Raw genomic sequence first — 22,878 nt, 5'->3', positions numbered from 1 at the left:
GACACCTTTGTGTCAGATGGACCTCAGACTTCCAGACACGTAGCATTCATCGTATATGACTCATACGCCACCAGCTGTCATCATTGGTCCACAATCCCATCTCCTCTTCTATATTTTTACATGTGTTTACCATCAATTTATCAAGTCATTTACAAAGTATCTGTGACTCACAAAACTCAAGGACAAGATCCTTAAGTAGCCTTAACAACTGTCTATAGAACGTTTTGCCTCACTGAATATACTCACTCAACTCACTGGGAACATACTGACCAGTTACCGTTAATGTTTCATGTTAACTCTGTATCTACCATTGAGCTATGTTTGGAATTCCTTGAATTTTTAATATGACACCAAATATCCTATACAAAGCATCGGAACCAGGGGAAGAATCTGTCACTCACGGTGGTCTCCGTGCTCCTACACACACACGGGCACCCGCAAGCACGTGATCACAGCCAAACGCCTACGGCAGTTCAGGCGTATCCATCCTGAGGAACACAAAGCAGAACGGACAGGAACAGGCTGAGAGACCACTGAACCACACTTTCCATCCTCAGTTCGTCATTTGGGAATACAGTGAATTGGGATATCTATCATTTTTCCCAAAATAAAATAACAGCAAACCTAACACAAACTTAAAATAAGAACTTTGGCTGTCATGCACTTTCTATGTCTCATTCTCAGCCAAAGCAGAAAAATGTGACCCGCTGACATTTCGTAATGACCTGAAGCATTTTCAACATACACTACCAGCTTTCATCACCTCGCCACGTAAACTAGGAGCAAACACTCTTCACTCTCTTTGTCTTATTTGTGCTTGTACGCTGACAGTCTCCTCGGGCTATTATTTTACAGTAAAATCAAAGCTCATAAACACAAAATAAGAAAATCATTCCTTAACGTTCCTAATATTTGTCTGTAACAGCATGTCCAACAGAGGCCACGAATCCGCTTTCTTTTTTGGTTGGACCTCAGAGTTTCAGACACGTAACATTCATCATCCGTGACTCATACGCCACCAGCTGTCATCATTGGTCCAATTCTGGGCCTCTTTTCTCTTCATACTCCTCTAACTTCACTGACCAAGAATTCACCAACATTAATTCCTAAAACTCTGCGATCCACAAAAACCCGAGGAAGAGCTGCGAATATTCTGTATCTGCCTACAGGGTCACCTGCCGCACTGGCATGTCTCCTCCATCAATAACCATCGCCATTCCGTACATGGACGAATACACACAACGCAGCAGACCAGTCCCACCGTTCTCTCTCCGGGTGGGTTGCGTGTCATTACATTCCCCACTTCTCAGAATACAGAAATACCTGAGAATAAACTCTCCGATGCAGACATGAAACTCTTACTCACATCGGTCTCTGTGCTCACTCCACAGAGAGGCAACAACGGAGCGCGTGACCACGGAGGACGCTTGAGCGCGCTGGAGTCGTGCACACATTCCGAGGAGTATAGAGCAGAGCAGGTGATAAAAAAAGAAAAAAAAAAATGAGGCCTTCCCTAAACGGGCCCTTGTTGTCCTCAGTCCATGGACTCAATCATAAAGGTCCTTCTTAATTCTCGTAATTCATACATGTATATAAACGTAAAAATTAATGTAGTATTACGAGGCAACACCCTTGGTCCATTTATCTCTTAACCTGCACTGGTTTCTTTAGCGTATACTAATAGCTCTTGCCTCACCACCTATCTACCCGTAGCTGGCAAGACCTCGTCCCTGGTTTTGTTTGGTTATTCATCGGTCCTATCAGTGACCCATTCACTTATATGAAAAACACAGAAATTCATGAATCCATGATTACTAGACCCATATTCGTGTATAGTCCTCACGTTGACCCCCAGGATCGTTGTGTTGGACCTCAGACTTCCAGACACGTAGCATTCATCGCAAAGGACTCATACGCCACCATCGGTCATCACAGGTCCATGCACAGGTCTCCTTCTCCTTATTCTCATATACATTTTGTTAAGGATCCATTCATCAACTCACTATGGCAATTAAATAAATATCTATGAATCACAAAAGCCCAAGGACAAGGGCCTTCAGTGTCCCTATCATTTTTCTTCAGATTCACTGCCGTATGGAAATACCTCCCATTAATCATCCCCACTGTCGAAAAGGTAGATTAATCAACATCGTGTTTCCTACATTTCCAGGTTGGTCTTTTCTCTTCTACTGAATACTTATTTTTAAGTATTACAGAGAATGCCCAAAAGAAACCAACCAAAGTGAAATAGAAACATGGACTATTACTCACATTGGTTTCCATGTTCCTACAGGCAAATGTAGAGATCACTGGCCAAGGGATACTACTTAAACCATCTTGGGTGTGTGCATTCTGAAAAGCAGAAAACAGAGTAGATAGTAACATGAATGAGACATATTCTCTATTGATCCTTGTGCTACATTTCATTACTCAGTAATTAAGCTACAAATTAATTCAGGGTAATACGCGTCTTACTTTTTCTTAAGAAAAACAAACACTGAACTTGCCACTAACTCAGAACAAAAATATTGGCCATTGTTTAATTATGTGTAACATTCTCATGAACTATTTCTCTCTCACTCTTTCTTTACTACATGTTTTTTATTGACTCACTTATTGTAATAGAATCAAAATTCAGGAACACAAAGAGCCCAGAACAAAATCTCTGTGAAATTCTAAATCTGTCTATGGGTTCATTTCCAACAGAAGTGGTAAACTAGATTTCTTCTGATGCTGGACCTCAGAGTTCCAGATGTATTCATCAACCGTGATTCATGCAACACCAGCCATCACCACTGGTCTGCCCTTGGCCCTTCCACCTCACTCTCATCTACCTTTGTTTATTAATTAACTCATCAATTTATCTGATCGTAATAAAATAAATGTCTATGAAGCAAAAAAAAGAAAAAAAACTAAAAAATAGCCCTTGCATAGTCCCTGATCTGTCCGATTATATCTCCTTGACTCCTTTATTAATCACCCTCAAAATCTCAGATAGGGACTATTTAATGTAATGCAATGTATTATCAATTCCATATTTATCAATGAACCATGGGTGGCATTCTTTTATTATATTTCATACTTTCCAAACACAGAGTGTAGACCCACCAAAACTCACCCTTCTATGCACCAAACACATGGAGTAAGCAGATGTCTTGTGACCATGGAAGAACCCTGAAATCAGCTGTAGTGCATCCATTCTGAGACGTGGAAAACACAGAAGGTGATTTAAAAAAAAAAAAAATAGAAATTTAAACCTTATCTTCATTGGCTTTGTTTTCCACATGTCATTTACTCATCCACTTAGGTATTTATTAATTTTCATAATTTATAACCCTTAACTTACTTGTATTTATTTATCTTTGATTATTGATTCTTTCATTTCTTTATACTCAAAGAATCAAAATCTATAAACACAAAGACCAAGAACTTGATCCTTGTATGTTACCAATATCTATCACTATGATCATTTCCAAGAGAGAAAAAAGACTCGAATTCTTGTAGTGTTGGACCTCAGAGTTCCCGACACGTAGTATTCATCGTCCATGACTCATACGCCACCAGCCGTCATCATCGGTCCAGCACTGGTCCTTATTCCTCACTCACTGCCACATTTCCTTACTGATCAACTTATCAGTAAAACACTGACTATAAAAACAAACATCTATGAATCAAAAACACTTGAAAATAAGACCCTTAAGCATCCCTAACACCTGACCATAGAATCATTGCCTCCTTGAAGATAGATTTCATTCATCAAATACCAGTTAATCAATACAATGTTTCACGTCAACTCTATACTTATCACGGGGCCATGGTTGGCCTTTTTTAATTCAATTTAAATACTTCTTGGTATTATAGCTAACATCCTAAACAAACCACCAAAATAAGATAAAAATTTGGTACTCACACCAATCTCCATCTCCTACGTATAGAGCTCTAATCATGGAACATGCTTTCATCAGCTTGGTGTGGCCACTCTGAGAAGTACAGAGCAGAGAAGATAAAAAAAAAGAGAGAGAGAGAGAGAGAGACATTATCTCTCCATTAATTCTTCCATTTCACCTTCTAAACAGTCACTAATTTAGGTATTTATTATTTCGGAGTTCTCTCAAGGAGTATCAAATTTGTCACTGAGCCAGAACACGAGCAGTGATTATTACGTGTACTTACTATATAATCATTAGCCAAAGAAGTCACACTTTGGAGCCACGTCTTTCGTAATCGGCTCAGTGTTTTTAACACATATTAATAGATGAACTTAGGTCATGACACACCTTCATTATTGAACAATGTTTTATTTATCCATGTTTATTTATATTTTTATTGTTTATAATTTTAACATATCCAATTATGATAACAGAATCAAAATCCACGAACAAAATGACCAAGAACGTGGTCCTTCTACATTCATAACATCTATCTATAGGGCCATTTCCGAGAGGCGGGAAACTCCATTTTCTCTGTTGGACCTCAGAGTTCCAGACACGTATCATTCATGATGCATGATTCATACGCCACCAGCCATCATCATCGATCCAAGCTTGAGCCTTTTTTTCCCTAACTTACATCAATATTTGTTTCTGAATTTACCAATTCCCTGATAAAAATCAAACAAGTAACTCTGAATTAAAAAAGAAAAAAAAAGAAGAAGGGCCCTAAATAACCCTACATCTGCCTACACAATCATTTACCTCATCAATATGTTTCCTATTTTAATTATCCTCAGTGTTTCATATAACAGCCTATTTCCCATCGGGCCACAGTTGGCCTTCTTTGTTTATACAAAATACATCTTATTCAAACACTGAATATTCTTTATAAAAAAATAACCATTCACACGAAGAGCGCTGTAACTATTACTCACATCTGTGTCTGTGATCCTAACAATAAAGCCAACCACAGGGAATCAGCTCGAGTGCATCCATTCTGAGGAGTACAAAGCAGAAGAGATTATTTTAAAAAATTGAGACATTCTCTCCATTTAGCCCCGCTTTAGCATTTAGAATTGCTTTCACATTTCATTGACTCAGCCATTTAATTATTTATTAATTTTTCATAATATTTACATATTTTCCTCTTAACAAAATGAACCACCTCGCCCATGAGACTGGTCTGTGACAACCAAGTGACTATTACTAATCGCTGCCTGTATGCTCCCTGCACAGAGGTAAGGCAGTTGGTCCATTTAATTCTTAATGGACGTCTGTGATTTCAATGAATATTGATAGTATTTCTCGCCTCACCATTTTTTTCAGTTTCACAATGCTTCATTTTTTTATGTTTACTGATTTATGTATTCGTTTAGGATTCTATCATTTGTGAGTACGAAATCAAAACCCAGGTATATGTAGTAACAGAACAAAGTCCTTATATATTCCTAACGTCTGTCCACAGGATAACTTCCGACAGAAGGAGAGCACTAGATTTCCTACTCGTTGGACCTCAGAGTTTCAGACACAGAATATTCATCATCCATGACTCATACGCCACCCTTTGTCATCATTGGTCCGGAACTGTCCCTTTTCTTCTCCATTAATTTCTACATACGTTTACTGATTAATTCCTCATTTCATTAGTAATTAAGTACCTCTGAATCACAAAAACTTAAGAACAAGATCTTTAAGTATGTCTAATAGCCATCTACAGGATCATTTACTACATTGATTATCTCTCCCATTAATCATTCTCGATTTTGCAATCAACGACAGTGTTCAGGACAGTGCCGTGTTTATCACTGGGCCCTGGCTGGCCTTCTTGGATCCGTTAACAAGGACCCAAACCAAGACAATTACTTAGACCATACTCACACTGATGCCTATGCTCCTAGGCAACCAGACAACTCAAGACCATGGAGATGCTTAGGCTGGCCGGAAGCATCCATTCTGAGAGTACAAGAACAGATAATAAAAAAAATTTTAAATATTCTATCCATTTATCTCTGCATGCCTCCTCTCATTTTATTTGTCATTTAGGTATGTATTAAATTGTTCTGGTTTTTTTCTTGAGGTAACAAGCAACGCTGATCAAGGCCCCGGCCAAACAAGAAAATGGGTTATGATTTACACTGTAATATCAACCTTAGCCAAAGAGATAATACCTTTAGGACATTTAGTTCCTAATGGAATTCAGTGTTTTTATAAAATATATTAATAACATGGGGCGCCTGGGTGGCTCGGTGGGTTAAAGCCTCTGCCTTCGGCTCAGGTCTGGCCTCACCATATATTTTCATAATTGGATAATGCTTTACTTTCTTTCTTTCTTTATGTGTTCGTTTGATTCTTTGGTTGATCCATTTACAACAATAGAATCAAATTCCATGAACACAAAAACTAAGATCTTTAAACATGCTTAACACCTGTCCACGCGACCATTCCCCACAGAAGGTCTAGACTAGACTTCTCACTGTGTTGGACCTCAGAGTTCCAGTTACATAGTATTCACCATCCATGACTCATACTCCACCAGTCATCATCATTGGTCCAGGACTGACCCTCATTATCTTCAATCATGTACACATGTTTTAATGATTAATTCACCAATTCCCTGATGATAATAAAATGCATAAAGGTCATGAAATTTGAGATAAGATCCTTGAATATCTCTTAACATTTCCATATAGAATTATATCCCACTGATTATATCTTTCATTAATTGCCCACAATGTTTCCTATAGAGATTAATAATTAATACAATACTTCATATTAATCCCATTTTACTATTTGAATGTGACGAAATTATGTCTTCATAAATAAAGGGAGGTCTAAGTCAACTGTGACTCAACCCTGAAATTGAATCATACATTTTACACTAATTAATTGAATAATTAACTGTGAAAACGAATAAAATGGTCTTGCATTTTTCTCCTTAATTGACCACGGATGTGCTGAACCGGCCTACGCGTGACCTTCATTCATTTTATTTGTATATGGAGTCATTTATTCCCTTTCAATAATGGAGTTAACACCCACGACAGAGCACCAAACTAGAAGCAATTATCTTGACTGTTACTTACATAAGTTTCTTCACTCCGTCATTCATTCATCATCCATCCATTCTGTGGAGTATAAAGCAAATATAAAAACAGATAGATTCAGTGACATAGATGATAGATATAGAACAGCCTAGATCAGATATTTTAGTTCAAGTCAACAATAAATGATTGGAAATAAACCTTAGCACCTGTTATGGATTAAAACTCAGAACAGCATATTTATTGCTTGATTGCTCTAAACATTATATTTAACTGATATAATGAACGCCTCTGAAACCAATACCAGATACAAGAATTCTAAGAACCATGACTACTACTCATATCTATTTCTATGTCCCCTTGGCCTGGTGAGAGCTCTATCTTCTTTCTAAATGGATCTTGCTTGGGAAGAAGCAGGTTAATCTGAATGTAAGCTTCTAGCACATTCTCAACAATTTTGCATGCTTACCCCACCTTTACACGTGTATGTAGGAACATAGGAACCTATGGAGCCATTTATTTTCTGCTTTCTTAAAGCAACTTCACCAAACCAGAAAAAGAAATCCTATCTAAATATATTCACCATTCCCAAAATTCAAGAGCATGAGTCTTATTTGCTTTATCTGGAAAGCAACTATGTGAAAGTGGATTAACCACTGCCCTTGCTTCATAACAAATGCTCCTCATGGTACAAATAATTGATTAAAATATTAACTTATTCTTTTATCTATTTATAATAATATCACTAATATTTGTGACTCCACAGAAACAGGACAATATTAATGCCTGTCCATATGCTTCTTAGGTACAGAAAAAAGAGCAGATGATTTTTGTTTTTTTTTGTTTTTTTTTTAATTAAAACATAGCAAAGACCACTGGATTGGTTGTAACTGGTCATGTGACACATTCTTGACATAAGCCTATGTGTAAGCCCTCTCTCAATTATGCAGTTTTTTAATCAATAATTAATTTTAAGTAAATGTTTTGCTCTTCTCTTAGTAAAACAAAAAAAACCAACAACCCAACCCTGAAAAACAACCTGGGTTCGTACATCCATTTATCTAAATTCTCGTTACCCAAAGGGGTCAGCTTTAATCAATTTACTTTACTGGAACTCAGTGCTTCAGAAATCTATTAACAATGATTTTTACGTTACACATATTACATTACATACTTTCCTATCTGGACCAGGAATAACCCATTTAGTCGTTATTCATTTATTTATTTCTTGATTTATTCATGCAATGATTTACTGCAAATACAATACCCAAAAGCCCAAGAACAAACTCCTATGTATTTTTAACTCCTAGAATAAGCTCATTCACCATAGAGACAACAGAGAGTAATCTGTAATGGACCTCAGAGTTATAGGGTTTAATCAAAATCCTTGATTTCAGACACCCCAGGGTACTCATCATAGATCCAGACTAAGCAATCAATCTTTTTCTTGATTTATACCTTTGTTTTTGGATCCATTCTTTGATCCAGCAACAGTAATAAAATCAATATCCAAAAATTTTTAAAGAGCCAAGAACAAAATCCTTGGAGAGGACCAAGGTCTACTTCCAGGCTCTTTTCCCATAACTACACCTTTTCCCCAAGACTTTTTTTGTAGGAGCCCTCAGAGAGGTATGCACGGGTCACTTAGCATCCCAGCTCCATGGGCGTCCTAGTCTGTCTTCCATCTTTCTATGGCCTCCTTCGGTGAGGAGCTGTCCAGCAGCACTTACCACCGGAACATGAATGCGCTGAGACTGCGCTCTTACGTGGTCACCATCAGCCACATGCAGCTACTAAGTTCTTGAAATGTGGCTAGTGCCACAAAGAACTGAAATGAAAATTCGCTGAACTTTAATCATTTTAGACTTAAATAGCCACGTGTGGCTAGAGCCAACCACACTGAACAGTGAAGTCTTAGACTTCATTACCAAATAAATGTTTAAGTCAAATGCATTACAAAAATCAGATGGATTGTGAAATGAACAGAATGTCTTCCATCTTGTTTTCAACCACGATTGTCCTGAACTGGAGTAACCATAATCTTTATTTCACGGCACATTCACATCACTGATCTATGTATGGATTCATTTAAATAATTCAGTGAACACTGATGAAAAATTCACCGCAGTTGACAAGATCTTGTGACTGTTATTTACTTTAGTCATTAGGTTCCTTACCCACAAACGTAACAGCCAAGATCTTCATCAGCAGAGACTGATTAAATCAACCATCATCTTCATTCTGTGGAGTCAAGTGCCAATATTCAGAAGAATGAACAGCCCAAATTTAGACTGACTTAAAGGACAAGAGTTGCGTGGTACAAGATTAGTTAGGAAATTGATTCGCTTCTCATTTTCATCACTGACCCAAGGATATCACTCCTTATTTATTTCTTGATTTTAAGTAATACTGTTTTTAAATAATAATTTTACATTTTAAATAATACAATGAACACCACTGAGTTCAGGGCAAAAATAAAAACTCTGCCTATTGCACTTATCTGTCTAGAGACCCCCTACACAAATAGGCAAGAGCCTAGACAATTGGGTTTTTTTTTTTTTTTGGAAGGACTCAGTTTGTGTAGAAATAGATGAGTTTAAATTTGTGATTCACGGCATATTCTCATCAAGATCTATGCCTGACCCACCTTATATATTAATTCAAACATTTATTGTTTTATTTACTTATTTGTGGAGTGACTCAGGAAATATTTGATCATACATTAAAATATACTAACACACACATAACACAGGTAAACCCATGAATCCAGAATAGACATTCTCTCCATGTGCAAGTGTCCACATGCCCATAGCCAAGCTACAAAGAGAGAATCAGTGGTATAGATAAAGAATAAAGATTAGTCATTCTTGCTTCTTACTGGGCCATCTTCTACCCCCTTTTAAAACTGTGGTTAGGACATAACCTATTCAAATGTAACAATTCATCAATATCTGGGAATTACCTAATACTAGACAAGAAACTCGAAAACATTATTTTGTCTCCATGTCTATTATAATACCCACAGAGCTTTAAAAATGAGCCGTTTCTCCTTTTTAATAAAATCCAGTGAACAGAGATAAATTAATAATAACTGTTCATAAGGCATATTCTAATATGAGCTATGAGCATTCTTTTTCCAATTAAGTATTTAATGAATTATTCATGTATGTAATTTTTCCTAAAAACAACCAACCAGCAAACCACCACCTATATCAAACAATGATACGGAGTCTTAAATACATCTGCCTCTCTGCTCCTTCCACAAAGGGGCAGTTTTCACTGCAACTGAGTGCCACAGAAATGTTTCCTTACATAGTCCCATGATTGGTCTATGTCCAGATTCTTTTATATTTACTCACTTCTGTATTTTTTCAATTTATTCATGCATGATTTACTTAGAAAAATTCAGCCTATACTCATCAACTGTGTATGCCCATAATCAAGATACTTGAACATTCTCAACTTGAGCTCTAAGCTCATTTCCACAGAGGGGGGAAAAAAATGAGGCCACTTTTTAATTATGGACCTCAGAGTCACAGATGGCTTTAATCAAAATTTTTGATTCAGACACCCTCCAATCTCATCATTGGTCCACACTTGGCCCTCTTTTTCTTCGTTTGATTCTACCTTCATTTTCCCATAAATCACCAACTCCCAGAACAAGATACTCAACAGAACGATGACATGTCTGTAGACTGATTTCTCACAGAGCATTCAGACTAGATCTGCATGTGAACCTTGCTTCGTATCAATACCATCGTTAAAAATGTCTCATGAATGGGCCATGTACATTTAATGTCCAGTTTTGTCGGACATTAATACACCAGTATTAATGGTTTAATGAAAAACAAAAAACCACAATGATGTCCCATGTTTAGAACACAGACAATAGGATCTTCCTTCTGAGACCTCCTTCCTCTAAACAATGAATAGCTTGGATCTCTATCGGAATGAAACGCTTCAATCAACTGTGGTTTAGAAATAATACGGACTGGCAAACAGTTTCAAGAATTAATTTAAATGCCTTCCATTTAAAATTGCATCTCAGTTGTGTTGAAATGGGTTCTTTCTACTCCTACTGCTCCTGTGCCCAGAACACAGTCCCACTATTGGTCCATACTTCGTGTTCTTAGATTTTATTTTTGTGTCTAGAGCCTTTCTCTTCTATTTTAACTACCTTAGTGACCACATATGGACAAACCACAGGAACAAGAACAAACTTTGTTACATTTGCTTCTTACCCACAAAAGTAACAGTCAAGATCTTCCTCATTGGACGACGGCTAAAACCAACGTGGAGTATTCACCCAGGAGGATAGTGTAGATTTTTAGAAGAGTGAAAAGAACAAATGTAGATTTTTAAATAGAAGTTAGTTCTGCATTAGTAGATTAATCATAAATATTCATTTGTGTTACATTTTCATCGATACAGTGGTATCCTTTTCATCCACTGAATTACTCAATTATTTTTTTTTATTTTTTAAAGATTTTTATTTATTTGACAAAGAGAGAGAGAGATCACAAGTAGGCAGAGAAGCAGCAGAGGTAGAGGGGGAAGCAGGCTCCCCGCTGAGCAGAGAGCCCAATGTGGGGCTCGATCCCAGGACCCTGGGATCATAACCTGAGCCAAAGGCAAAGGCTTAACCTACCACCCAGGTACCCCTGAATCACTCAATTTTTAATGTGAAATATCATAAAGATGATCTTTTATAATCTACCACCCAAAACAAACAAACAAAAAAAACTAGCACATTACTGGTATCTGTCTCTATAACCTACCAAAGAGTAAAAAGTCCAGGTTCTCCTTCAGTGGGAAAACTTGAGCAAAATGGGATGAATTTAAGTTCTTATTTCAGGAAACAATCTGAACAATGAGCCGTCCTATATCAAACATTAATTGAATTCTTGTGTTTATCAATTAATTTATTTACTCACTTTTTGAATAACTCTAAGGATAATTTAATTGTCTACCTTTTATTTCTTTTTTTATTTTTAAACAGCTTATATTTATTTATTTGACAGATATCACGAGTAGGCAGGCAGAGAGAGAGGGGAAGCAGGCTCCCTGATGAGCTGAGCCCCCGATATGGGACTCGATCCCAGGACCCTGAGATCATGACCTGAGCCGAAGGCAGCAACTTAACCCACTGAGCCACCCAGGCACCCCATCTACCTTTTATTTCTAAAGAAAACACAAGAAGGTAGAGCCGTGAACCACCCAAAACTGAGTACTACGACATGCCATCTCAGCCCTGCTGTACTGACGGAACTTTCTGCAGTGATGGAAAAAGTCTCCATGAGCACCACTCGTTCAAGACGGCAGCACTGGCCACATGCAGTCTGAAACGTAGCTAGTGTTACAAAGGTGCGAATTTTTATTTTTGAATGTAGATGTCAACAGCAAGATAGATTGAGAGAATGGTGGTTATATGATCTTTCCCTGATGGAGGGACCTGGATATTTTTCACTTAAGTGGACTTCAAGATGATAGAACAGGTTTTACCGTGCTCCTTTGTATGGGATACGCGCTCCTCACTGACCCATAGTCTACGTTCTTTTAAATAATGGACTGAGACATGAAACTTCTTACGCGCTACTAATAATGGCACGGATCCCGGCGAGCAGTGAGATACTTCACAAGAAGGCTGAGTGACACGAAATGGATCCATTGGCTTTTCACTTGCAGAAATCATCAATAAAACACAGCTACATATTTCTTTCATGTTTGGTTATTTATTTATTTTTACATTTTTCTTTTGAAAGAAAAGTCCATGAACCCCTTACCACACTCTCCTTTCCAATGTTGATACTTAGACCGTTTCTAAGTTTCAGTAATTATTTAATAATGTATGTGGGGGTTTATCACTGATTATATTAAGTCTTATTTATTAAAATATTTTATACTAATGGGCTTATCATGATTTGCCAGATTTTAATTGAATATATATGTACTATTACGTATTGCTGATTACTATGCAATACGTAAGTAAGTTTCCTGTCCCTTTTCAAAATAAGACAGGTCACTGACTCACTACCACCTCAGAAGAAAACACTGATGTTCGCATATATCTATCTATTTGTTCCCAAAGGAGGAGAACCCTTAGTCTACTTTAACTCAAAATTCCAAAAAATATTAATAATTATTTTTGATTCATTAACTCCTTTCTTGATTAGATAAGGTGCTGGCCTTCTCTTCACTGATCCTTTCCTTATAATAACACAATTCATAGTTGTGAACAAGACAACAACACAAATAAAGACCACCTTGCATATCTCTAATTTCATCTATATGCACATTTCCCGTAGATGCAGTGGACCTCAGAGTTAGAGACTGGTTTAATCAAAAATGGTATTCAGGTGCCCCACGCACACTCGTCATGGATGCACACGTGTTATCCTGCACCTTCATTTCATACACTGTTCTGACTTATTCGCTGGTTCACTAATTATTACAGTCAAAGTGCATGAATTAGGAAAACAAAATGAAGGTCCTTGAGGATAGGAATACGTCCACAAAAGCTGACTTGCTACAGAGCTAGCTCTCTCCATGCAATGTGCCTCAGCGTCGCCAATGTGTTTCCCTGCATCATCTCAACTCCCTTAGTCACTGGTCCCCACTTGGGCTCTTTCACTACACATCCATGTTTTACAGATGGTACCGGGGGGTGGGGGGGCGGTGCCTGGGTGGCTCAGTGCATTAAAGCCTCTGCCTTCAGCTCAGGTCAGATCTCTGTCTGTCAAATAAATAAATAAACTTTTTAAAAATAAATAAATCAATAAAGATGGTATGGTGACCCATCGTTTTGTACCATGACTAAGAAAAAGGCAACACATCCCATTTTCTTATGTTCTCCCCTCAGTGGGTTCATGGTCTATAATAACACCAACCAACAGAGAAGTGTTGTAATCCACCTTGGAACAAAAGTAAAATGGAGTGGGAGAGTGTTTTAAAAAATTACTGAAATGCCTTTCATCCTTCATCTCAATAAATTCAGTAATGCTGAAATGGACTAACCATAATTCTGAATTTATAACGTATTTTAATCATTGGTCAACACATGACCACCTTTGAATCTGTTCATGTATGCAGACGCTCACTCTTTCAAAGCTCCCCAATGAATACTGAGGACCAAGCCCCCAAGCAATTCATGAACACTGGCTGTGGTTTCCATTGATCTCTGCTTCTCTCTTTACCCAAAGAGAAGAAAGTCAAGTTCTTCACCATGAGTTAATAACCAAGTTTAGGGGTGCCTGGGTGGCTCAGTGGGTTAATCCTCTGCCTTTGGCTCAGGTCATGATCCCAGGGTCCTGGGATCGAGCCCCGCATCGGGCTCTCTGGTCAGCGGGGAGCCTGCTTCCCCCCTCTCTCTCTGCCTGCCTCTCTGCCTACTTGCGATCTCTGTCAGACCAATAAATAAGATTTTTTAAAAAATGATAATTAATAATCAAGTTTGGTAAATTGTGCTCATTCTAGGGAGTAAAGCAAAATTTGAAAAGAATGTCTACCTTGAACTATTTTAAATGATCAAAGAAAATCAACCAGAAACCTTAATTTGCATTATTTTCTAAACATCTGGAAGAGAGAGCTCTACTTCATGTTTACTAATTTGTGTGATTTTTTATTTTAAATAATAAGATGACCACCGCCAAACCTAGCACTGAACAAAAGAAAAATAATTGTAATTAGGAATATCTGTCTGCACTTCCTACCCATGTAGGTAAAAGCCAGGATCATCTTTTTTCTTGAACTTTATTTGTGCAGAACTGGATACGTAGGAGATTCAATTCAGGGCACTATCTCACCGGGGAGTCAAGCCTGACCCTACTTAATATATTTATTAATCCACCCACTAACTGTTCTATCTAATTACTCATGGGATAATAAGGCCATCCCTTCACTGTTCTAAGAGAATTCCAAAAATTAAACAACTCTCAAAACAGAAGTAAAATACTTATTATTTATAAAATGTCTGTGAGCACCATTAGAAAGGCCTAGGGCTCTTTGAATGCCTATGGCTTATCAGTTGTGTAAGACATGATATATCATGGTCTTCACATGCAACCGCATGCTTTCTCTTTGTGCACAGGTGGCCGACTTTTTAAAAAAAATTTGACATAAATGCAAATACATTTACTCACATGTAATTATGCTGCAATATATGTCAGCCCCCAACCCTGGCTAAGTTCCTTGAATAATATTTACATCTGTCCTTATGTCATTACCCAGAAGAATAGCAAACTGATTCTTTAATATCTGTTTGCTTACACAGAACTGCATACAAAGACTGCATTAACCATGAGTGCGGCTGCATAAAACATCACTATCCCTGATCCGTGGTCTCCCTCTCCATCAGTTTATTCAATCAACTACTTATGTAAATGCATTTCCCTTTTCTTAATAAAATCATCAACTAGCAATGCACCTCGCCACAAAACACGGACTCTTATGCGCTGCTGACCACATGCACTTACTAAAGTGATAAAAAACCTTGACTATTCATTTATTGAGACTAAATATCTCAAAATGGTTTTAGTAACTACCCACGTTTCATTATATGCCTTAAAACTAGTGCATGCATCTCTCTCTTATTCTTTATTCATTGATATATTTCTTTATTCATGGGCTAATTGTATTATAATAATGCAATTCATACCCCAAACCACAAAAGCCCATGAATAAGATGCTGTAGGCTCATTTCCCACAAAGAGAATAATGAGGTGCTTCTTCATGATGGACCTCAGTTGCAGACGGGTTTAATCAAAATTCTTGTTTCAGAAACCCCATGACATTCATCATTGGTCCATGCTAGGAAATTTTTTTGTTTATTGATTGGTTTTCTGATTCATGAATAATAATACAATCACAAAATTCCAAAAACAAGATCCTCGAATTTTGGGCTTTTTCCCCATAGAGCAAATTCATCTTTTTGTAATGGTGCTCAAAGCTACACATGCAGATGAGTCAAATTCCCTGCCTTTCTGGCAAACCCACATTTAGCACTGCTTCCTATGTGGCCCTCTCTTATTTAATTTGTCCGTTTATCAAAGATGGTTCAACGAAAAATAACGAAACCACCATCTTCACTCACCTCTGGGCTGCCCCCGAAGAGCTGTTGGCTAGCTCTACCCATATGGGAATGCTTAAACCAGCCATGGCAAAAAATAAAGACTATTAAACTGCTCTGGAAATAAATTATAGACCTTCTACCTTCTTTTAAAATTACCTTCATCGTACTAGTTTAGATTAAACGTCATTTTTGGTTTATAACACATTCCCATCACCAGCCCACACTTGGAGAGTTTTATTTATTTAGTGTGTGCAGTACACCATTAGTTACTTTGAAATTCTTCAGGTAACACCCATGAACAAACAAGAGAGTGCAAACTACAGGACTCACTTCTCTCAGGCTTCCCCTCCTGGTCGACTGTAATGACTCCGGCGAATGACTGAGTCAGCCATGCTGTTGTTCACTCTGGATAGGAAAAAGCAGATACGGCTACATTTAGCATTTTTTAATGGCTGTCAATCAGAAAGAGCTAGATACCAGTAAGAACTTTGGCTCAAATGTGCAATTCTTTATTAATCAAGTACGGAATTCTTAGTGATCAAAAATATAAGAAATACTATCAAGTCTACCACCTAAGCCCAAGATTCAATCTGTAATGGTTACATTTATCCACCTGCGTCAACACGTATTACAGAGATGGTTATGGGGCGCCTGGAGGGGCTCAGGCGTTAAGCATCTGCCTTCGGCTCAGGTCATGATCCCAGGGTCCTGGGATCCAGCCCAGAGTCCATCTCCCTGCTCAGTGGGGAGTCTGCTTCTCCCTCTCCCACTCCCCCTGCTTGTGTTCCCTCTCTCGCTGTCTGTCTCTCTCTCTGTTAAATACATAATAAAATCTTAAGAAAATAAAAAAGGTGGTTATCTAACAGATTATTGAATGAGGCAAACACCTTCCTTTCTCTTAGTTTAACCGCGCTCCCACCCCCCACCCCCGCCGCAAGCTGCAGAAGTGCCAAACCCTGGCCCTGAGCTACAGACACTAATATGTTTCCATCTAAAAGGGGATTACAGAATGAGCCTTTCCATTTTCCTTCAAGACTGTATTGATATTAATAGTGTTCACTGCGCTCTGCTAATTGTCCCATGAGGAGGCTTTCAGTGTTTCATGGACTCATTTCTTTATTCATTCATGCATTGATTCACTTGAAATAATACAATCCATATCCATGAACCACAAAAGCCTGGGGCAAGTTTATTGAATTTTCCTAACTTCTCCTATGAGCGAATTTCTACAGAGAATATTGACAGGTTCGCTCTCCGGAAGGGACCTCAGAGCTCCGGAAGGCTTCTTCAAAGGTGTGGGTTGGAAAACCTCCACCAGTACTCATCACTGAGGGGGCCCAGCCCGTTCCCTCTTCACTCACTTACGCTTTCTTGAATGGGCTCATTCATTCACAGATTCGTGGACAACAGTTAAACAATCAATAAGCTTTAATGACACAAAACTGAGAACAAAAGCCTGAAAGACAACCAAGATCTCTTCATTGCCCGAGTTTGTGGAGAGCAAACAGTCACTCACTTGTCACAAGGAACCTCTGGTTTACACAGAGGGATTGCTCAGCTGCCTTCAGTCTCGGGCCCTAACTCAGGACCAGGGCACTCCTGCTCCTTGTCACCTGACTTGCCCACACATGAAAGCTGGTGTCCTCAACAACCAGAGACCTATCATCTCAACCCACAAGGGACAAAAGTGACATCTGCCATCTTCGGAGGCATTCTAGCTGCAAGGGTTAATAATTGAGATCGTTACCCGTGAAGGAATGCATTAAGCAAATGGGGCAAGAATATTAAATGAGAAGATACAGTGCTTTGAGAATATGTGAAAAGCCCTCCATCACTTTACTAATGGTCCACAGTTCGGATGAGTCAAAGTAAATATAAATTTTAATTCGTGACACTTTCCAGTCCCAGGGTTGGGACTGGCATTCCTTAATTTTATATGGCATTTAACTAGTTATTCTATTGAACTAATTCCATGGACTCCCATAAATAACCCTACCTAAGCCTTGAACACGAGCATTGATATTTACATGTATAAGTTTTTAAGCTTCTTAGTCCCAGAATTATCAGCCAGGTCTTCCGGATTAGAGAATGATAAAATCGGCTTTGTGTTCATTCTACAAACAAAGGAAGAAGGGGGGACGGAAAGTCAACTTGTAAACACAATGAAAACAGAGGTCTCTTTTTTAAACTGAAATTTGTGAAGGGGAACAGTGAACCAGCAGCTCTATTTCCTACCACATTCTCATCATCTTCCCAAAGATGGTACTCTCTCACTTAAATTTCTACTGAATAATAGGAATACTATTGAATTCCTTGCTCAACACAAACTAAAATAAAAATTACCAATTAGAGACATCTGACTTTATTTGCTACCTACGAAGGGGGGCGGGCAAGATCACCTGTGTAGACTTTAACATATTTAATTTGTTTCTTGGTTCTATCCTCCGCTACATGTATTTATGGATTTATGGATTCACTCATTTACTGGCTGATTTTACTATTCAGTGAATCATAATACCAGCTTTCTAAAGAAGACTCGGAATGGTTAAACACCAACCCAGAACCAAATTACAACAATTTGGAAAGGACTCAATATACCTTTCAAAAAACAGAAAAGCCTCAAGTTTTTCCTAGACTATCTGTCATTGGAAAAGTAAAAGAAATCAAAATCCTCATACTTAAACATGTGGTGCTAATTGGTCCATGGTTTGCTGACTTTTAAAAAATAGATTGATATATAAAATTATACTTTCTTTCCCTTACACAAAGACACTACTAATATCTGTAATCTTATCTACTGGGCAAAAACACTGTACAAAATTTACGTCTGGCCATAGTCCTCACCGTCAATAACAGACTTGCTTCTTTTTTATTGTTTTTTTTTAAAGATTTTATTTATTTATTTGACAGACAGATATCACAAGTAGTCAGAGAGGCAGGCAGAGAGAGAGGAGGAAGCAAGCTCCCTGCTGAGCAGAGAACCTGATGTGGGGCTCGATCTCAGGACCCTGCGATCATGACCTGAGCCAAAGGCAGCGGCTTAACCCACTGAGCCACACAGGCGCTCCTTCTTTTTTATTGTTTTAATAAAAGTAAGTTTTAAAAAGACTGGATTAACAATGACTGTTCTCCTATAAATCATCCTAATCATTGGTCTCTGCTTGGCTCTCAGCTATGTGGTCATTTAACCAACTAGTATAGAGTAAATGTGCTGCCATTTCCTTAATAAAAGAATCAGTCAGCAACCCAGCACCAACAAACACTCCTGAGTATTATGGACAAATACCCATATAACCCTTTCACTTACTATTAATTTATAAGAAATCAGAGTTTCAGCCAAATTTTAATACTACTACTCCATGTTATATTACATTCCTTAATAACGAGTGTAAAACTTGTCTTATTTTTTTCATTGACACACTTTTTTTTAATTTGTGAGTTAATTTTATAATAAAATACGGTGCATCACTAAGAACCAGACAGCCCAAGCACAAGGTACCATGTGCTCCTTTCCCACCGAGGAAATAACTACGTGTCTCTTTGTAACGGACCTCAGAGTTGCATATGGGTTTAATCAAAACTCCTGTTTCAGATACCCCATGGTACTCATCATTGGTCCAGGCACGCTTTTCTTCCTTTATCTCTTTATTTCTCCAGGAATTGAACAATACAATCATAAATTTCCAGGACAAGATCTTCCCACCAGTGGCCCTTTTCCCACAAAGGAAGCCGACTCAGTCTCCTTTTACAATGGACCTCAGAGAACACATGTGATCAATTATTATCCATGCCTCGTAGCAAATCCACATTCACCATTGGTCCTTCTGTGGTTTGATTTAATTTGCCCATGTTTTAAAGATGTTTCAGTGAAAAGTGATGAGACCACCACCTCTAACCCATCTCAAAACAAAGTCTTCCATTGGCTTATAGGCTGCCACATATGGAAATGTTCGAGTCCTCTGTGGAGGTCGATAAAATGAAATATCAAGTAGTTCTGAGAATGAATGAAACGACTATCTCGAGTTTGCCAACTTTAAACACCTCGAGTGTGCCAACTTAGATGAAAAGTAATATTGATGACATATTCCCATCACTGGTCCATATTTGGAGATTTTTATTTCTTTTATGGACACTGATTCTTCAAACATACACTCATGAACAAAGCCTCCCAAGCGGGGACGGGAATTCTGAGTCTTACTTACATTTCTGTCTACGGTCTTTACACACAGAGCTAACTGCCAAGATGTTGTTTCTTAGAAAATGAGTAAGTCTGCTGTCTTACGGTTATTCTGTGGAGGAAAAAGTAGAATTAACCTACGTTCTTAATGTACGGTAAGTATGTGGAATTAGGTAGTAATACATTTCGGTACTTCTCTAAGTACTCTAGTACACTGCTTTCACATTTAAATAATGTACTAGCCACTGCTGAATCTTCCACACAAGGATAAAAACAGTACCTATCAAAAATATCCTTACATATGAATAGTTTAAAGAAAACAAAAAATAATTTTAACAGATGTTTCTTTTGCAGAATTGGGTACATTTAAATCCTTATTTTATGGGGCGCCTGGATGGCTCAGTCATTAAGCATCTGCCTTCGGCTCAGGTCATGATCTCAGGGTCCTGGGATCGAAACCCACATCAGGCTCCCCGCTTTGTGCGAAACCTGCTTCTCGCTCTCACAACCCACTCCATCTGCTTGTGTTCCTGCTCTCGCTATCTCTGTCAAATAAATAAATAAAATCTTTTAAAAATAAACAAATAAAATAAAATAAATCCTTATTTTACAGTCTCTGTGATAACTCATGCCACGACAAATCAGAAACCACAGTGAGATGCCACCTCACACCAGCCAGAATGGCTAAAATTAATAAGTCAGGAAACGACAGATGCTGGCGAGGATGCCGAGAAAGGGGAACCCTCCTACGCTGCTGGCGGGAACGCAAGCTGGTGCAACCACTCTGGAAAATAGCATGGAGGCTCCTCAAAAAGTTGAAAACAGAGCTACCCTACGACCCAGCAATTGTACTAGGTGTTTGCCCAAAGGATACAAATATAATGATTCAAAGGGCACCTGTACCCCAATGTTTACAGCAGCAATGTCCACAAGAGCCAAACTATGGAAAGAACCCAAATGTCCATCCACAGATGAATGAATAAAGAAGAGGTGGTATAGATATACAATGGAATACTATGCAGCCATCAAAAAAGAATGAAATCTTGCCATTTGCAACGTGGGTTGAACTAGAGGGTATTACGCTAAGCAAAACAAGTCAGTCAGAGAAAGACAAACACCACATGATTTCACTCATATGTGGCATTTAAGAAACAAACAGATGAACATAGGGGGAGGGAAGGAAAACTAAAATAAGATGAAAACAGAGAGGGAGACACACCGTAACAGACTCTTAACTCTAGAAAGCAAACTGAGGGCTGCCGGAGGGGAGGTGAGTGGGGGACGGGGTAACTGGGTGACGGGCATTAAGGAGGGCACGTGGTGGAGTGAGCCCTGGGCGTTAGAGCTGACTGATGAATCACTGACTTCTACCTCTGATATGACTAATACATGTTAACTAATCTGCATTTAAATGAAGAATTTTTTTTAAAAAGACTAAAACTAAGACAAAAAAATCTGCTACCAGAGGACATTTACCGATGTCTGGAAATATTTCTGACTGTCACTGCTGGCGAGGGCAGGGAAGGGGCTGTCCATACTGGCATCGAGTAGAGGCCGGGAAGTTACTAAACATTCTACAATGTACAGACGGCCTTCCAGGCAATGAATTATCCAGCCGAAGATGTCAGTAATGAGGGGTTGAGAAAATCCTGCTGTACCCTCTTCAAAATAATTGGTTGAGGCATAAATGTATTTATACATTCACTCGCAGTATCATCAATATCTACAAACACACAAAGTGGATTAGAAATTGAAATAGAATTAACAGCTGTTCATATACTCATTACCCCTGGCTATAACCAACCAGAGCATGTTTTCTTGTTTTCAACAAGCAACCAGCACCTTGAAGACCACACAGAACAACGCACGCGGATTTCCCGGTACTCATCTGCGTATGTTCCTGTCCCAAACAGGGATCAGATTTAATCAACATATTATGGATATTATGGATATATCCTGGATACTTCAGAAAATATTAATAAAAAAACACATTACACGTTCTCATAATTGGGGGCCATATGGCTCTCTGCTTTATTTCTGTGTTTATTTATTCATTTATTAATTCACTTAGAGTGCGACAATCCAGACCTATGAACCTTCACAACTTAAGAACAAAAGGCTGAATATTACTAACCTCTGCTGTAAGCTGATTAACCATATAGGCATTAACTAGGTTTCTGACCTCAGAGTTATAGGGTTTAATCAAAATCATTGATTCAGACACCCCAGGATACTCATCATTGGTCCAAACTTGCTCCCTGACAGTTGAAGGATAAATGGCCTAGATCTTTATCACTGAACAAATGTTTAAATTAACCATGATACAAACTATTAACATTAAAAGCCCTAAAAATGAATAAAAATCCTCCATGATTTTTAACAAACGCTAATTGTTCTGAGTTGGAACATTGTTTAGCTTCCACTATTGGTCCCTCTGTGGCACCTTTTCATTTTACTTAGGTGTTAAGCATTTATTCCTTTGACATAATGCCATACCGAACCACCCAAATTGAGGACATGAATTCTGACTATAATCTACTACAGTCTCTAGGCTCCTTACCCACAAAGGTAAAAACTAAAATCTTTAGTACCACTGAATAATTAAATCAGCTATAGTGTTTTTGTTGCATGAATTAAAGTATACTTTTTATAAAGAACAGA

The 22,878-nt window shown here is 38.2% G+C and overlaps 1 long non-coding RNA gene, 12 other non-coding genes and 1 pseudogene across 40 annotated transcripts in view; all 14 read right to left on the bottom strand.

Annotated features, from left to right (window-relative positions):
- The window catches only part of LOC131836991 (uncharacterized), an 84,883-nt gene that overhangs the window by 29,173 nt on the left and 32,832 nt on the right, over positions 1-22,878 (bottom strand). For 20 of the 28 annotated variants that reach the window (XR_009355873.1, XR_009355883.1, XR_009355879.1 and 17 more), the window contains 13 exons: positions 20,243-20,329; positions 18,068-18,154; positions 16,371-16,445; positions 11,215-11,255; positions 9,151-9,214; positions 7,016-7,057; positions 5,811-5,885; positions 4,868-4,929; positions 3,911-3,980; positions 3,119-3,200; positions 2,272-2,352; positions 1,367-1,436; positions 402-488 (listed from right to left, as the gene is read on the bottom strand). This is a non-coding gene — a long non-coding RNA (uncharacterized LOC131836991). Of the gene's footprint in view, positions 1-401; positions 489-1,366; positions 1,437-2,271; positions 2,353-3,118; positions 3,201-3,910; positions 3,981-4,867; positions 4,930-5,810; positions 5,886-7,015; positions 7,058-9,150; positions 9,215-11,214; positions 11,256-16,370; positions 16,446-18,067; positions 18,155-20,242; positions 20,330-21,693; positions 21,941-22,351; positions 22,768-22,878 lie in introns of those variants that run through there. The other 8 variants (XR_009355877.1, XR_009355885.1, XR_009355880.1 and 5 more) reach the window with 7 other exon arrangements.
- Positions 17-91, bottom strand: LOC131837725 (small nucleolar RNA SNORD113/SNORD114 family). Its single transcript, XR_009356314.1, has one exon. It is a non-coding gene; the product is annotated as a small nucleolar RNA SNORD113/SNORD114 family (small nucleolar RNA).
- LOC131837726 (small nucleolar RNA SNORD113/SNORD114 family) lies at positions 965-1,039 on the bottom strand. Its single transcript, XR_009356315.1, has one exon. It is a non-coding gene; the product is annotated as a small nucleolar RNA SNORD113/SNORD114 family (small nucleolar RNA).
- On the bottom strand, positions 1,866-1,940 carry LOC131837746 (small nucleolar RNA SNORD113/SNORD114 family). Its single transcript, XR_009356335.1, has one exon. It is a non-coding gene; the product is annotated as a small nucleolar RNA SNORD113/SNORD114 family (small nucleolar RNA).
- Positions 2,734-2,803, bottom strand: LOC131837757 (small nucleolar RNA SNORD113/SNORD114 family; annotated as a pseudogene).
- LOC131837731 (small nucleolar RNA SNORD113/SNORD114 family) lies at positions 3,507-3,581 on the bottom strand. Its single transcript, XR_009356321.1, has one exon. It is a non-coding gene; the product is annotated as a small nucleolar RNA SNORD113/SNORD114 family (small nucleolar RNA).
- LOC131837739 (small nucleolar RNA SNORD113/SNORD114 family) lies at positions 4,467-4,541 on the bottom strand. The gene has a single exon (XR_009356328.1). It is a non-coding gene; the product is annotated as a small nucleolar RNA SNORD113/SNORD114 family (small nucleolar RNA).
- On the bottom strand, positions 5,439-5,513 carry LOC131837737 (small nucleolar RNA SNORD113/SNORD114 family). The gene has a single exon (XR_009356326.1). It is a non-coding gene; the product is annotated as a small nucleolar RNA SNORD113/SNORD114 family (small nucleolar RNA).
- On the bottom strand, positions 6,411-6,485 carry LOC131837730 (small nucleolar RNA SNORD113/SNORD114 family). The gene has a single exon (XR_009356320.1). It is a non-coding gene; the product is annotated as a small nucleolar RNA SNORD113/SNORD114 family (small nucleolar RNA).
- Positions 8,326-8,398, bottom strand: LOC131837761 (small nucleolar RNA SNORD113/SNORD114 family). The gene has a single exon (XR_009356346.1). It is a non-coding gene; the product is annotated as a small nucleolar RNA SNORD113/SNORD114 family (small nucleolar RNA).
- Positions 10,494-10,567, bottom strand: LOC131837754 (small nucleolar RNA SNORD113/SNORD114 family). The gene has a single exon (XR_009356341.1). It is a non-coding gene; the product is annotated as a small nucleolar RNA SNORD113/SNORD114 family (small nucleolar RNA).
- Positions 15,704-15,776, bottom strand: LOC131837770 (small nucleolar RNA SNORD113/SNORD114 family). The gene has a single exon (XR_009356354.1). It is a non-coding gene; the product is annotated as a small nucleolar RNA SNORD113/SNORD114 family (small nucleolar RNA).
- On the bottom strand, positions 19,586-19,660 carry LOC131837760 (small nucleolar RNA SNORD113/SNORD114 family). The gene has a single exon (XR_009356345.1). It is a non-coding gene; the product is annotated as a small nucleolar RNA SNORD113/SNORD114 family (small nucleolar RNA).
- LOC131837759 (small nucleolar RNA SNORD113/SNORD114 family) lies at positions 22,394-22,465 on the bottom strand. The gene has a single exon (XR_009356344.1). It is a non-coding gene; the product is annotated as a small nucleolar RNA SNORD113/SNORD114 family (small nucleolar RNA).

Source organism: Mustela lutreola, chromosome 7 (genome assembly GCF_030435805.1).
Source record: "Mustela lutreola isolate mMusLut2 chromosome 7, mMusLut2.pri, whole genome shotgun sequence".
NCBI lineage: Eukaryota > Metazoa > Chordata > Mammalia > Carnivora > Mustelidae > Mustela > Mustela lutreola.
This window is presented reverse-complemented; position numbering and strand designations above follow the sequence as displayed.